Source organism: Lactuca saligna, chromosome 3 (assembly GCF_052625555.1).
Source record: "Lactuca saligna cultivar CGN05327 chromosome 3, ASM5262555v1, whole genome shotgun sequence".
NCBI lineage: Eukaryota > Viridiplantae > Streptophyta > Magnoliopsida > Asterales > Asteraceae > Lactuca > Lactuca saligna.
In genome coordinates, this window is record NC_136419.1 from 213227938 (window position 1) to 213240281 (window position 12344).

The 12344-nt window shown below is 40.4% G+C and overlaps 1 non-coding gene across 1 annotated transcript; it reads right to left on the reverse strand.

Moving 5' to 3' along the window:
- Nucleotides 1-10481: 10481 nt before the first annotated feature.
- On the reverse strand, nucleotides 10482-10588 carry LOC145037977 (small nucleolar RNA R71). The gene has a single exon (XR_013679084.1). It is a non-coding gene; the product is annotated as a small nucleolar RNA R71 (small nucleolar RNA).
- Nucleotides 10589-12344: the final 1756 nt, after the last annotated feature.

Here is a 12344-nt window from a genome sequence, read left to right on the forward strand (position 1 = left end):
ACGCATCCTCCCTCGGGTACGCCCAGCGTACCCAAGGTTACGCTGGGTGTAACTGGTCTAGACCCAAAAACCCTAATTTTTGTGGTTGGCTATAAAAGGAATGAGATGGCTTGGTTCCTCAGCCACCATCCCTCAGAAAGAAACCCTAAGAGAGTTGTTCCTTCGTTCCTAGCCTATTTGTAAGTGTTCTAAGCTTGGTGGTGTCATTTCAAGGTAGCAAAAGAGAAGAGGAGTCCATTGTGGAGGCTAGAAGTTGGTGTTCAAGTGTAGATCCGTGTTTAGCAAAGGTTGGAGCTTCTTTCTAAGGTAAAAAGTTCGGATCTTGACTTGTGGTTCTTGTGATATGCTTTATGGACCATTTTCTAGGGTTTAGGTCCCAAAGATGGAGACTTTATGAGAAAATAGTCTCCATTAGCTTAGATCCATCATATTTCTGGTCCATTTGAGTTGTAGATTCATAAAAATGTAATCTTCAACGTGAATGATTAGCCATGCATGAGATCTAGATCTTTTGAGTTGAAATGGAAAGGTGTTAAGGAGTGTAGGAGCCTTTACAGCCATGCCAAGGCTTAAAGGTTTCGACTTTATGGGTAAGGAGGCTTAAAGAAAGTCGGATCTAGAAGTTGAAGAAGTGACTTAACTAATTAAGACCAGAAATGAAGAGTGGCTAGATCTGAATGTTACGTTGGGCGTAACTCCCAGTACATGCAGCGTACTGGGTGGAGACCCCGATTCTGGGTTGGCGATGTACGCGCTGCGTACATCAGTCTGTACGCCCCGCGTACCGAAGGATGTTGACTTTTTTTGACTTTTAGGGTTTTGGTCAACATGAGGACTTTGAGTCAAGGAAGGGTAAAATGGTCTTTTACCCCTCTGAGGAATGTTAATAAGGGTAAAGTCTAGTTGTGGAAGTCTATATTAATTAAAATGATATTCGTTATGATTAGGCGAGGTTGAGTCTTCATTCGAGATTCGGAGATAGCGAGTGCGTGAGATTCTAGACTTTCCACGAGGTGAGTTTTCTCACTATACTATACCCGAAAAGGGTTTTTATTGTGTGACCGGAAGGTCGGATATGTTATGAGTTGTATGCATTGTATATGATAAGTTAACCGTTTGTATGTGCTATGTATACTATGCTTGATATGGGCCGGAAGGCATTATGTTATGGGCCGGAAGGCGTATATGTTATGGGCCAGAAGGCGTTGTGATGTGGACCGTAAGGTTGACGCAGGTAGGACCGAAAGGTTTACCGAGTCGGGACGTAAGTCCCATGAGACACACGGACCGGAAGGTCAGGGCCTGGAAGGGCGTATGTGCATAAGTAGTATTTTGAGGAAACTCACTAAGAATTTATGCTTACAGTTGTTGTGTTATGTGTTTCAAGTACTAACGAGGACCGTGGGAAGGCACTGACGTGATCTGTACACACTGACGAAAGAACTGTTTTATGATTTTGGGATGTATTTTGTTACAATGACATTTGCTATACATGTGATTTCCTAATATTAAATGATGGTTTATGTTATTTGAAAAATGAAAAATTGTTTTGAAAATTCACGTTGTTACAGATTTCATGGATGAAATTGTGACATCCCCAAAATCATGGCCAGAAAAGACCGGTTTCATTTATGCTTTTAAACTAATTTTAGAGTAAATCCATTGATTTAAAAGGGTTGAGGAATTTGTTCCCAAAAATAAAATATGATAAAAATAATATTTACCCAAGCATTTCAAAAAGAAATGTATTTTCGTTATATAATCAAAACTCGAGATGTCATGTTCCGATACAGACACAAATGCATAAACAACAAAAGATAGATCATACAGCAGTTACATATAACAACTGGTCTACTAAACAAAATAACTTGATGATTCATCCATCTTATGCCCTCGCGCCACTACCTGTAATACAAATAAACTGAGTGGCTCAGGCTTGGGAGCCTCGTAAGCATATAGGGTTTTCAACCCACAATAAATAATTATATTTAATTTCACCAACCAACAATAACCTGATTACCTATTCCCGTTATCCTCACTTTGCATCACTAAAACAACATCTATTACCAGGGATCTAATCTAGGATTTTCATCAGGACAAACATTACTGCAAAGGGGTTTCCTTGACAATAGATGTCCTAAAGGCAACCTTGAGGGGGATAGAGTACACCGGTGAACACATTGTTCACAACACCTACAAGTTATGAACCTGCTAGCGTTCCACAGGACTATCTAGAAAGAGTCTGTGGTCGTTATCCATACTCCGCTAGATGACTAGGTCAACAACAACAACATCGACGCCTCTCATCTGTTTATCACACATCAACTATCTATCCATGTTCTACCCAACATATTAGTAGATAAAAATATATATTTTCATACATAGTTTAAAACCTGTATAGCATTCTGATTCAATACATATTCCAAACGACAGATGAGACACATACATTTAACACGTATTTCATAGAGAACAAATCACATGTATGAGATAGAAGAAAGTGAATATACATTCACACATATAACAACAAAATATAGACATAACACGTATTTTATTTAAAATACTTCATAATTATGAGTTAGAAGAAAGTGACTACACACTCACTTGATCAGAAGATGATCGAACAGCACTACAGCTTGTAGAAGTAGTATTCTTTAGCAAATCTGGAAGATCTTCACAAAAATTGGCTTCTCGCGGGCAGAGCTTCGGCTCGGGAATTGCACTTCTCAAGATATTCGGGGCTTCGGGACTCGCTTCGGGGCTCAGGAATGATATTGGGGATTTGGGGTATAAGTTTCACGCAAATCGAGAAAACCCAAGAGAGAGAGAAAGAAGAGATTTTGGCAAAAAAGGTTGGCTGCCCTCGCATGCCTTTTATAGAGGCTAAGCCTCGTACTTACGTTGGGCATACGAAGAACTACGATGGGCATAGTTCGGATAGGAAGGCCACATGACGAGGTCTCGGTGGTTGATCTTGGCTCTCTCTCGGACCACATAAGACCGAGGTACGCTAGGCGTACTTATAGGTTACGTGGGGCCGTACCCTTCGGATCAGATCAATGACTCCTTCAGATATTATCCGAATTAAATAAATGAATATTAATTATTTAAAAATTTCAGAATTTCATATCTTCCTCATACAAACTCCGTTTTTGACGTTCTTTATGTCCCCACGTAGGTGAGACCACACTCTACAACTTTCATTTACATTACTAAGGCTAAATATCGATCTATCGTAAATTCTCTATTTTTGTCGCGTTGTGCCGTATCGGTTCTGTCGCGAAACTTCGACATGTCATAACTTCTTCGTTATAACTTGGATTGCAGCATTCTTTATATTTTTGGAAAGCTCGTTACAACCACTACGTCTTCATGTATCAATATCGGGCTTATCTAATATATCATTATTATTACGCTTATTTTTATTCTTAACTCATTTAAATCACACAATTAAGCAATAAACACATAATACTCAAATAATACATCCTTAATATTTCAAGATGAGTAACAAAGGTTAACCTATACTATTACATCAACATTAATTCTTGGCCCAGAAACATGAGCATTATAGAAATCATGAGTGAATCATGGAGAAGTGATGCATTAACTCACAAAGGGAATAAATCACTTACATTTTTGAAGTTTGGAAGAAAAATCTTATTATCCTTGGGAGAGAATCCAATTTTTCTAGGCTTGGAATGGTAGAAATGAAGAAAAATGACTAAGGGCCATATATATACTAAGGGGTATATGGCCACCTTGAGTTTACGGCTGTAAACTCAAAGGTTTTGGCTGTAAACTCCTCTTTTGAGGGCTTATGGCTTACTTGATAGTTTACAAGTTCAATTGACACTCCCTTTCACTTATTCCTTTGATGTATTTAAGCTCAGAATGCTCAAACGGGCTCTAAAAGTGCTAAAAGTTAGCAGAAGCAAGTTTCACTTTGATGGAATGTAGGGTTTGTACAAGACAGAAATTTCGGGTTGTCACACATATAACTTTTGCGTATCCACTCAGCAACTATTAACCTACTAGTAAAGACCTTTTAGTTCTCAAATAAGCAATTATAGTAACATAACATACTCCTATAGTATTTTTAGTTTACGGTCTGTTCTAAATTTTTCATTGTAGTAGTGTTGGTAAATTTTTAGACTTGTTGTAACACCACAACCATTCTTAGGCACATGCTAATCACTTCTCGGAAAAATATAGTTGATCAGGCTATATCACTCCCAGATCTGATTATATGTCTCTAAGCCTACTTGTGTTGTCCAACAATCATAATACTTTACGTTTTGTCCTAGTGACACTGATTTTAGTATGAATGCATGTATTTATACTTAGTTAAATATTTTATTATTTAAAAGTGTAAACTCTTGGACAGAGTATTTTAATCTCGATGTGTTTATAGTTTGTATATCTTTTATGGATTGATATACTCAATTCACTATAAATACAGCTCTGATACCAATCTGTCACACCCCCAAACCGAATTGGCGGAAACATTTGGGGGCGGAGGACGCCATGTACAATATCATAACAATGCATAATAGTAAGCAAGAAACAACATCATCCATTGCATTAATAATATAATTCAATACAAGTGTGTTATGTGCAATAATAGTAAGACCCCAAAAAATGAATAATCAAAATAAAGACGAGTCTTGAAAGTGCTCCATCTTCTCAAAACCTGTCATCGGTACCTATCTTGTAACAACGTAATTTTTCAAAACAATTTTTCATTTCTTAAAAACATATTTTCATCCAAATCAAACCATAAAAATCCCATGTATCATAATCATTATACAAAACATGTCAAATCCCAAGATCAAATAAATCCAAATCCGATTGCATGTGTGTGTGTACGAGTCATGCCAGCGCCTTCCTACGGTCCTCGCTAGTACCTGAAACACATAACACAACAACTGTAAGCATAAATGCTTAGTGAGTTACCCAATATACCACTGATGCACAAACTCCCTTCCAGGCCATGACCTTCCGGTCCATGTGTCTCAGGGGACTTCCGTCCCGACCCGATAACCTTCTGGTCCCACCCTTGTCGACCTTCCGGTCCATAACTCCCTGACCTTCCGGTCTACATCATATTGCCTTCTGACCCATAACATAATGCCTTCCGGCCCAATGCAAACATAGCATACATAACGCATACAAAGCAGGCAACTTAACATACAGTGCATATATCTTACAGCATACCAGACCTTCTGGTCACACATATGTACCCTTCTAGGTACAGTATAGTGAGAAGACTCACCTCGTATGATGTCTAAGTCTCATGTTCTTGATATCTCTGAATCTCGTAACCTCGACCTATCCTCGACTAATCACATCAAATAATCATTCTAAATCATTAACGGCCCTCAAGGCTATACTATATTCCTTCTAAAATTCCACAGAAGGGTACAAGACCATTTTACCCCTCCCTGGCCCAAAAGTCCACATGTTGACTAAAACCTTAAAGTCAACAAAAGTCAACAACAGGCAATACGCGGGGCGTACAAGCTCCTGTACGCGAGGCGTACTCTTGCCTTCCAGAAACGGGGTACGCAACCCCTTACACGACGCGTACTGGGATTACGCCCAGCGTAATGCCCAAAGTCTTTGTTCAGCATAATCAGGTCTTAAACAGTTAAGACTTGCATCCAAACTTCAGATCTGACCCCTCTAATATGTCCTAAACCATAAAGTTGGAACCTTTAAGCCTTTGCATGGCTGTAAAGATCACTTTTTACTCAAAACACCTTTGCTCTTTCCTTGAGGAGACTAAAACTCATGCATGCCACAAGATCCACGTCCAAGGCTTGATTTTTATGACTCCTCAACACATTTTACACTAGAAAAGGTCAGATCTAAGCTTATGGAGACTCTTTGCACATAAAGTCTCCATCTTTGAACCAAAACCCTAACCAATGGTCCAACAAGCAAAACTTATGAAAAACAAGGAAATCATTGAGCTTTTTGCCTCAGGAAGGATCTCCAACCACTGTAGAACTCGGATCTATACTTGTTCATCAACTTCTAGCTCCAACAATGGCTCCCTCTTCTCCTTCTTCACCTTGAAAAGACAACTTCAAGCTCAAAAACTCACACACAAGCTAAAGCACGAATTTCAACTCTCTAAGGGTTCTCTCAAGGGTGTATGGTGGCTAGGGAAAGGGACTACATGTTCCATTTATATTGCGAGGCCACAATTTAGGGTTTTACATCTGGGCCGGTTACGCTCGGTGTAACCTTGGGTACGCCCAGCGTACCTGGATGAACACGCATATGAATTAAGTGCATGAGTACACGCGACGTATGCCCCTGTACGCCCAACGTACTCACCAAATCATCTTTTCAACTTCAAGGGACTAAAATGCCAACTCTCCAAAATAGAAGGGCCATAAAGCTAACCTGGAATTCGGGCTGTTACAATTCTCCCCCACTAGAACTAGACTTCACCCTCGAAGTCATATATCGATAAAAACTCTGGATGCTACTCCCGTATCTCGAACTCTGGCTCCTAGGTCAGCTCGGACCCCTTCTGATGTTGCCACTAGACCTGAACCAGAGGCACTTCCTTGTTCCTCGGAACCTTGATCCTCCGATCCAAGATTGCGATCGGCTTCTCAGCATAATTCAGACTACGTCCACCTGGATATCCTCTAATGGTACCACTACCAAATCATCAGCAATACACTTCCTCGGCTACGACACGTGGAAGGTATCATGAATCTGGTCCAACTCTGCAGGTAGCTCCAAGCGATACGCTACCTTGCCCACCCTCACGATCACCCTATACGACCCAATATATTCGGGCCCCAGCTTGCCCCTCTTCCTAAATTGGATCACCCCTTTCCAAGGCGATACCTTTAGGAGCACGAAATCACCGACTTGAAATTCGAGCTCGGATCGTCGCCTATCCGCGTAACTCTTCTGGCGACTCTGAGCGGTCAATAACCTCTATCGGACCTGTTGTATCTATTTTGTCGTCTAAATCACTATCTCTGTACTACCCATCACACGCTGCCCTACCTCGCCCTAGCAAATAGGGGTATGACACCTCCTTCCATACAACAGCTCAAAAGGTGGCATACCAATGCTTGAGTGATTGCTGTTGTTATAAGAAAACTCACCCAAGGGCAAATACGTATCCCAACTTCCGCCGAAATCCAAGACACATGCCCGAAGCATGTCGTCAAGCGTCTGAATAGTCCGCTCACTCTGCCCGTCGGTCTGTGGGTGGTATGGAGTACTGAAATGCAGCCTCGTACCCAACTCCTCGTGAAACTTCTTCCAAAATCTGGAAGTAAATTGCACATCTCGGTTTGAAACAATAGAGATCAGAACTCCATGCCACGATACCACCTACCTCACGTATAACTCTGTTAACTATTCAGCAGAAGAGCTCTCACTAATAGCAAGAAATTGAGCGCTCTTCGTCAACCGGTCCACAATCACCCAAATCACATCGACACCCCTGGAAGTCCTCGGCAATTTGGTGATAAAATCCATGGTGATATGTTCCCACTTGTACTCGGGAATCTCTAACAGCTGCAACTTACCATGCGGACGTTGGTTCTCGGCCTTAACCTTGCGATAGGTCAAGCACCTCTCCACGAACCATGCAACATCCCTCTTCATACAGGGCCACCAACACTCCTTCTTCAGGTCCAAATACATCTTAGTGGCCCTGGGGTGGATCAAGAACTTCGATTTATGCATCTCCTCCATCAAGACTGTACACGTTCCGCCCAAAAACGGTACCCAAACCTGAACCTGAAAGGTCATAAGTCCTCGAATATCGGTAACAAACTCCGATACTTGCCCGATCACTCGCTCTCTCTTGCGGTTCTCCAGTCTCTCGGCCTCCGCCTGGTCCCCTCGAATGGCGTACCATACCGGAGTCATCACTGTCTATCTCATGCAAATATCTTGAATCGGGGCACCTTCCGCCCTACGGCTCAGGGCATCAGCAACCACATTAGCCTTGCCCGGGTGGTAAAGGATCTCACAATCATAATCCTTTACTACATCCAACCATTTCCTCTGGCGCATATTCAGATTGGGTTGATCCATCAGTTGCTTCAAGTTCTTGTGGTCCGTGTATATCGTACATCGAACACCATACAAATAGTGACACCATGATATGTGCATAATTAGTTAATTATTTAGTATAAATTTTTAATCATTTTTAATTAATTATGTGAATAATGTGGACAAAAGGTACTTAAAATGGTTTGAATTTTGTTTTCAGTCCAGAAGACATGTTTGTGAGTGAAAGGGAGCAAGGGAAAGCAATTGAAGACCAAAGAATGAAGATGAGGGACAAAAGCCCATCTACTCGGTGAGTACACGAGACTAATCGGCGAGTTCATATGAATATTCCAGAAGATAGCTACGATTCCTGATTCAAGACAGATAACTATGCAGCTACTCGGCGAGTTGGTCCTACTACTCGCCGAGTACACCCTGTTTTTAGATATCTATAAAAACCGAGTCTTTATCCAATGTGACAACTTTCCTGGTGATTTTTGAAGGTCAAGCTGCGATTAAGAACCCTAGAAGACGCTGAGGAATTCTAATCTTCAATCTTTTGAAGAATTCAAGCAACTAGGTTAATCCTACCACTTAGATTTAGGAATTGAATATGTTTGATCTAGTTAAATTTGTTTTTGTGTTTGTTTCTACTACAACTATGAACTAAATACGTTTTTGTTTCTGTTTGGGGAATACCAAGGAACTCCTATGGTTTAATTCATAGTTTTTGTTTGATTGTTTATTGGTGATCTATTAAATTAAGTTTGTTATAGAACCTTATGCATTAATCACTACTATTTTCTGTTAATTGGAAGACAATTAGGTTGCATGAACATCTCTTAGTTGTTAACCTCATATGTCTATGTGAACACTAAACCATATGCTTAGGAGTAATGATTATGAAACTAAGATTAATCAGACAATAGGAAGATTAATGTGTGAGCTTGTTTGAGAAACCATCAAACAAGAGGTTAATTGAATTAGTAACTCAATTGACCACTACAAATCTTATTTAATCCAAATCATTAATCTAGGGAATTAATTAGTTTAAACACTTGATCACCGCTTAAATTAGTTAATTATCTAAGGGTTAGGAGTAATGAACATGAACCTAACCACTATAACTGGTAGCCAATAACAATTAATCTATCATAAATACAAAAAACCATAGGAATGAATTGGTTGAACCTAAATAGAAACATCTTTATCAAATTTGGTGAATTAGTTGTTTGCTTTAGTTATTTAGTTAATTAAGTGTGTCTAAGTTTCTAGTCTTGCAAAACTAGAAGAAACACTTTTACTTTTATTAATTGTTTTAGTTAAAATTAGTTATTAGTTTAATTTTCCGTTCCTTGAGTTCGACACCTTACTTACTAATCTATACCACTAAAAGACAGGTTCACTGCCTTTGTGTGCTAAATTTATTAATAAAAAGTAGGGATAAAACAAGTGCATTTTACACACATCAAGGTTTTGGCACCGTTGCCGGGGAACGGTTCTAAATAATTAATCTAATTCCTAATTTTTTCGATCCTTTGTGTGAGTTTACTTGCATAGAGTTCATTTATTGCTATTTAGTATTTAGTAATTAGGTTTTAGCATCTGTTTTAGTTTTAATATTAAGTTTAAAATTTTTCAAAATCACACTGATACTCGCCGAGTGCAGTCGCACCTACTCGGCGAGTACCAGTATATTTAGCAGTTAATTTTCAATTTTTTTAGTACATTTTTTTTTTGTTCTTTTTACGCTTTTATTCTATTTATTTCAGGACTTTCATGACCAGAGGATCAAACACCCTACTGGTACCCCCGTTTGAAGATCTCGAATCCGCATTGAAAAGGAACAAAGGAAATGACGTGGAGAGTTCAAGTACACCAAAGAAGTCGCCTTTGTCCAATTTGAAGACTGTTTTTGGGAAAAAGAAGAGCAGTAAATCAGGAGCATCCAGTGCCAATTTTATAATCGAATATCCAATTCAAGAAGATATCGAGTACGAGACCGAGGAAGAAGAGGAGCCTACATACGAGCACGAAACCACGTCCAAGGAAGAGTTAGCTTTCACAATGGCTAACATTGATGAAATCCCCATGGGAGAATGGAAGAAGAGGATGCACGGCGACATTGGCCCGGGACTTGTGCAACCCGCAATTCCCGCGACTGCTACCTTCGAGCTAAAGGGTCATATCCAAGCTTCACTCAAAGAAATACCTTTTTATGGAAAAGATCATGAAGATGCCTACAAGCATTTGGATGAAGTCAATGATGTAGCCGATTACTTCAATATTCCAAATGTAACCCGCGAGACTCAACTACTTCGTATGCTTCCGGTGACAATCAAGGGTGCTGCGAAAGACTGGCTCAAGTCACTCCCCCCGGATCAGTCACCACTTGGGCCATGATGAATGAAGAATTCATTAATCACTTTTGCCCACCTTCTAAGATAGCCAACTTGAAGAAGGCCATTGCAAACTTTGAACAACAAGCTAGAGAGTCGCTATATAAAGCATGGGAAAGGTACAAGAGCTTACTAAGAAATTGCCCACACCATGATCTAAACAGCCAGCAAGAAGTCTCCATCTTCTATGATGGAGTCAATGTCACAACCAGGCAGTTACTAGACTCGCAAGGCCCACTTACAAAGAAGCCGCCCCCGGTGATTAAAGAATTGATTGAAGAATTCTCTAAATACTCTAGACAATACCATAACCGTAGACATGATGTCACTAGGGGAGCCACTTATGTAGCTACTGAAGACTTATCCGCAGTCATGGCTATGCTAAAAACCATGGATAGGAGAATGGATAAAATGGATTAAATGATCCATGCTATTCGGGTGGGTTGTGAAAACTGCAATGGGCCTCACCTCATTAGAGACTGTGATTTAGATGAGAATGGCAACAAGAAGGCGCAAGCATGTTACTCAAGTGGAGAATGATATGATGAAGATTGGCGCAAACAAAAGAAAAAGTGGCTCCCTTATGAAGAGTACAAGAAAGACAAGGAGGATACGTATAGACAAAAAGGGAGAGGGTTCTACCAAAAGGAGGAGCTGGTGCAAGAAAGGAAGCCAAGCTTGGAAGAAATGCTCGCTAAATTTGTAGCTGCTTCAGAAAAAAGGCATAGTGATCATGATGCTGCAATTCAAGAAACAAGAACCATGCTTAGGAACCAGCAAGCATCTATCCACAATATAGAAACACAGCTTGCGCAACTTGCTCAACAAATTAACCAAAGGTCACCGGGCGAACTTCCTAGCAAAACTGAAAATAACCCACGAGGCACGCACATAAACATTGTCACAACAAGAAGTAGGAAGATAATCACTCCCCTAGCACCTATTCGGACTGAAGCACCCAAGGATTCACAAAAGGAGGATGCAGAAAAGCAAGCAGAAAACCAAAATATACAATCTGACAGTCCTACTCGCTGAGTACCTCATATGGACTCGGCGAGTACACCATTAAAAACCAATGATCAGGTTTCTGAAAAGCCTTACCAGCCTCCAATGCCATACCCATCCCGAGCTAAGAAGGAGAAGCAGGAAGAGGAGTATCAAAAGTTTCTACACCACATCAAGACTCTTCAAATCAACATACCCTTCATTGAAGCCATCATGCAAATGCCCAAATATGCAAAGTTCCTTAAGGAACTTCTCACCAATAGAAGGAAGATGGAAGAAGTGAAGAAGGTAGTACTCAATGAAAACTTCTCTGCTGCGATGCTAAATAAGCTACCAAAGAAGAAAGGTGATCCGGAGACTTTGACTTTACCTTGCCAATTTGGCAACTTGGCTGCTATTCATGCCTTAGCTGATTCGAGAGCAAGTGTGAACCTAATGCCATACTCATTCTTTAAGAAGTTGGACCTCCCGGAGCCAACGCCAATTCGCATGGCAATAACTTGGCAAACAAGATAGTCACCTTCCCAAGAGGCATATGCGAAGACTTACTAGTGAAAGTGTATAAATTGTCTTTCCTGCTGATTTCATCATTCTAGACATGGAGGCGGATCCACAAGTTCCAATCATCCTTGGAAGGCCCTTCCTCGACACGGCAAGCACTATAGTAGACAGGAGAGACTCAAAGCTCACCTTGCGGGTCGGAGAAGATTCAGTTACATTCGGGTAGACCAAGCTATGAAGTATTCTAGGAGCAGTGACGACACGACATTGTCAATAGATATGCTTGACGAATTATTGGAGGAAGACATAACTGAAGATTCCAGCAAGTTTACAGCCTATGATGAAGCATTTGATCCAGAAAAAGATTTAATGGAAATTGAAAGGCTATTGGAAGAAGTAGAGTATGAA